Source organism: Mya arenaria, chromosome 2 (assembly GCF_026914265.1).
Source record: "Mya arenaria isolate MELC-2E11 chromosome 2, ASM2691426v1".
Taxonomy (NCBI): domain Eukaryota; kingdom Metazoa; phylum Mollusca; class Bivalvia; order Myida; family Myidae; genus Mya; species Mya arenaria.
In genome coordinates, this window is record NC_069123.1 from 14,056,815 (window position 1) to 14,061,450 (window position 4,636).

The window sequence follows — 4,636 nt, forward strand, 5'->3', positions numbered from 1 at the left end:
CGCATATATTAGTATCACTTGAAATGGTTATTTACGCAGAGATAACATTTAATTTTTTTACTGAGTATATCATTGAAGACAATAGTTTTTTTTATTGAAAGCCCAATGATTGCAGAAAGATGAAATTTCACGTCCGATTTCAAATGATTATAATGCACTCTAACTCCAAAATGAGATTTACCACAATTAATACAATTGTTTTAATATATCAAAAACGATGAATACATGTCGAAAACAATGGTTCTTATGAAGGATACCTAGTTTAATTTGAAAGAAATGTGCGGAAAACATGGTATTTCGACCTTATGATACTATAGTAGATCACATTAAATCTTTAGCACTCACCAATCATTAAATATCTGCGTTTTCTGCTCTCAAATCTTGTTATCGGTTATTAATATTTTCCATAAATGCATTTTTTAGTAAGTAGTAAAAGTTGTATCACTCAAAATTTTGTTTGTTAAACATGTGTTTGTATTGATTTTGAATAAGATTGTCACTCTCACATAAGACAAAAACTGAATACTGTCTCATCAGCAAGCTGTACCATTTCAAATTATACCAATATTTTATGGACTACCAGACACTAACATATAATATTTTAGTCCCTGATACTCATTGAAAGATAAGTACATAAACATTTTCTTTTTTTTTCCTTTTTTTTGTGGTAGGAATACCTATGAACACTTTCTTTTTAGTGAGTATAATTTTAATTTTCCCAGCGAAGTGTGCCTGGCCGAAAGTATCGTTAAACTTGCATCTTTTTATATTGATGGTAACATATCAATGATACGTAAAATGACAACTATGTACACTTAAAACATAAAGATGTTTGGCGGTCATGCTATCCCGTTTTCGTTACAATAAATCTGGATGACATGTTTCAACATTTTTATTTAAATTATATCAATATATGTTAATGCAAACTGTAAACTTCCACATGATGTAAAGTTTGGTTGTGAATAATAAATAGTAACACTTATAATTATATATATTCAATGAACAGAACAATACAAAGATCAACATAAACCGAATAGAGTTTATTCGGTTGTCTGAGTTTTAATATGAGCAACTTTCAAACGTCTATGTTTTAATCACACTTGCAAACACAAGACGTTATTATCTCATACGGAACTTTTCTCCACTTACATTTTACCCTATCACCAAGTATCACGTGATTTGTTTCCTTATTTTGTCGTCTGCTTGTGAAATTTACATTCTTTTTTTGTCCCGCGGTTTTCCGTCGACCCTTTTTGCAAATCCATCTTAGGACTTGAAGTTTCTTATCTTGACCTTTTTGGCATCTCATGCCCGGGGGCCACGAACAGGGGCCAGAGGAGTCACAGGAGCCTTTTTTAACAAATCGAGGCCAAAATAATTGCCCTAAATCCTCCCACATGTAATTCACGTGACACGTGGAAAGCTCGTGCAAAAAAGTCACAATCACATCCAAAGATTCGATTTCGATTCCAAAGTTATATCTATCCCGCAAAATATCGGAAACTCTTGCTCGTGTCATGGAGTATGCGTACAAACCATTTGAATGATGTTCGTGGACAGACGAGTTTTGGAACAACTTATTTTCGCTTGGATCTGTCACAGACATCCACTCTGGATCAAAACTATTTCCAAGACGTCTGAATAATTTCTTAGGGTTTAGATGCTTTCCCGTTGGATACATTTGTCCGATAAACGAAAACGGAAATGTCTGTTGGGGACTCGACTCCAGTATGTAGCCGAAACTTTCTGGTGCCATCCACGCTGGTAGAGTGATAAATAAAAGAAAATAATCCGTGGATAACTGATCCAGCCTCATTATCGCTGTTGTCTCCAAATCTGAAATAAGTATTCAAATGATTCACATACCTTCACAAAATGCTCAACTATCGTTTGATAAAGGCATGCAATGTCGTTGGATGCAGTATTTAACCACTTCACAGTGTGTGTATACCACGTGATAAATTAAGTCATAAATGCTACCTCGGAAGGAAACATTTTGCTTCGAATTAATACTTTGAATAAAGATAACTTAACTATTTATTCACCATATTAAATCTCACATGGCGCAGTATACACCGCTTACATAGCCTCGCAATTGGTCTTTTAGTTTGATTGAGAGTTAAGTTTCTTAAAACACTTCGACAAACCTTTTCACAGAACCGCAGCCCGATGGAGCACTTTCCAAACATTATTTTGGAAACATGTTTGTCGAAGTGTTTGAGTAAACTAATCATCTAATCAATTTCCTTTAATAAAACTAAGGCGGATCTCTTAAGCGGCATATACCGTCCTTTTTTCCATTTAAAATGGTAAAGAAAAAAAAAAGTTTTTACGTTTAAAGATTCATTTGAAACAAAATATAAAATATTGAACTATTTAAGGTCTTTATTTTGCATTGGTTGAAAGGTGCAATATTAATTTATTATTTTAATTTTATCTCAGTCAATTAATTTCGAAGTGACTAACATAAACACAATTTCGATTTTTTAGACTGTTCAAATATCGTGAGGGAAGAAATAACGATAAATAGAATATAACTGTATAAAGTATGCCTACTTCTTTTACAGAAAGACCAAATATTGATAATATTAGAACCTTTTTATAGAATAAGTTCACATTCTAATTGATAGAGCTTGTTTAACATACGCTGAGCTGTTATATACTTTTATGTGTTTTTGTTCATGTCTTTTTTATGTTTTGCTTTTTTGAATGGTATATGTTATGTGTTGCAGGTGAAGAATAAACAGTCTGTCTGTATGTATGTCTGTCTGTCTGTGATTAAGATATAGCAGTTGACATATTTCATATTATATGTTATGTGTTGCAGGTGAAGAATAATCATTCCGTCTCTGTCTGTCCGTCTCTCTGTCAACGATTAAGATATAGAAGTTTTTTTCGAATATTATTCATACTATCATCTATAGGCAATGCGATATTAAATTTAAAAAAAATGTGCAAATGATGCATCCACTTTAAACGTAAGGGCCTCGGACTCACATAATATTAATAAACAAATATATACATCATGGTTAAACCATTTAATACTTACAAAAACGATCAAATTGCAATAACCCTTCATTTAGATATAAAAACTGAGGCAACATAAATGATAACTATTAGAGGTATTTTTGTCGAGCTGAGCTGCAATTCCTACCCAATAAAAAGATAACACAACTTAAAAAGCTAAATAATAATACTAACCACATTGTAACCTCAGTCCTATGATATTTCAACCACACTGATATATAATCGCTCATCACTTTAGCGGTGCACATGTTACAACTGCTCTTGCATCACCAGCTGCATTTATATATCCCACCATGAAATGGCACTTCGCTGTGAGAACGTGCGATATTCGGTGTGTGCAGGCTGTTGAGTTGTTATATCGTTTATCTAGATATTCCTGATTTTTCTTTCAAGTATTGCTGCTTTATCATAGTAAAGTGCGAACATTAGATAAAGTCCTTTATTTACAGTCGTTCACAAATCATTCAAAGTGTACGTGCCTTCCTGTACATGCAAACAAATCTGCCTGAGTAGAAATGACATCTAATTATTAAAAGACTCAACATACTAATATGGAATGATTCGCCGAAGATTTCTCATTTCCTTTATTCTTTAATTCCATCTATAATTCTTCTTTTCCTTCTTTACTTTTTTCCCTTTTTTCATTTCACTCTCTCGCCTGCTCGCTCACTCGCTCGCTCGCTCGCTCGCTCGCTCGCTCGCTCACTCACTCACTCACTCACTCACTCACTCACTCACTCACTCACTCACTCACTCACTCACTCACTCACTAATTCACTCACTCACTAATTCACTCACTCACTCACTCACTCACTCACTCACTCACTCACTCACTCACTCACTCACTCACTCACTCACTCACTCACTCACTCACTCACTCAGTTGTGAATTTAACTATTATAAATCTATCGATCGACCTTTGACACTTACTAGTATTTTTCTTTTAATTTTTCATCGTAATGTGTTCGTTGTGATCCGTTATTTATTGTATCATTTCGTTTTACTGACACTAACACATTGACAGATTGCAAATATGCATCCAAGACATTTGTTGAAGTGAACAGATATGAGAATTTTGAGTATAACAACCGAGCGAAAACAAACATTATATATTCATCTAAAATCATCCGAATGTCTCACACGAATTCTGGAACCAGGAAGGAATTGTACGTAAACACAGAAATACGTATAATAAATATTTGTGCTCCCTCCCACCGCTGATGTAAAATTGAGTGGATTTTAGAGGAAATTGTGGGCAACTTTCAATCCCGGTACGATGATTTTCAGTGTCGCAGGAACAAAACAGGTTGAGCACTGTTATTGTTTTATAAAACTGATAATATCGTGGGGAACTTGTAAGACCTTGCTAAGGTTTTGTCCATAGAGACTGGTGTTTGAATGCCAAGTCCAACCTGCGAACTTGTAGAAAACGTTCCGAGCACTTTGACTCGCATTTTATATGAAATCCGTGATTTTGACGCATTAAATTTCCTGACGGTTCCTTTAGCTCGGCTGCCAATGACTTAGACGTCCTCGCACTTCAAGCGCTTATCTCAAAACTTGTACTTCTAAGGTAACACAAGTATAGTATTGCCTTTTAAAAACAGTC

The 4,636-nt window shown here is 34.4% G+C and overlaps 1 long non-coding RNA gene across 2 annotated transcripts; it reads right to left on the bottom strand.

The window, feature by feature from the left end:
* Positions 1–876: 876 nt before the first annotated feature.
* On the bottom strand, positions 877–4,229 carry LOC128220259 (uncharacterized). Of its 2 annotated transcripts, none has more exons than XR_008258742.1 (3): positions 3,958–4,229; positions 3,202–3,510; positions 877–1,836 (listed from the first exon to the last, which is right to left on the bottom strand). It is a non-coding gene; the product is annotated as an uncharacterized LOC128220259 (long non-coding RNA). The 2 variants fall into 2 exon arrangements; XR_008258740.1 differs by having other exon boundaries at positions 3,202–3,532.
* Positions 4,230–4,636: the final 407 nt, after the last annotated feature.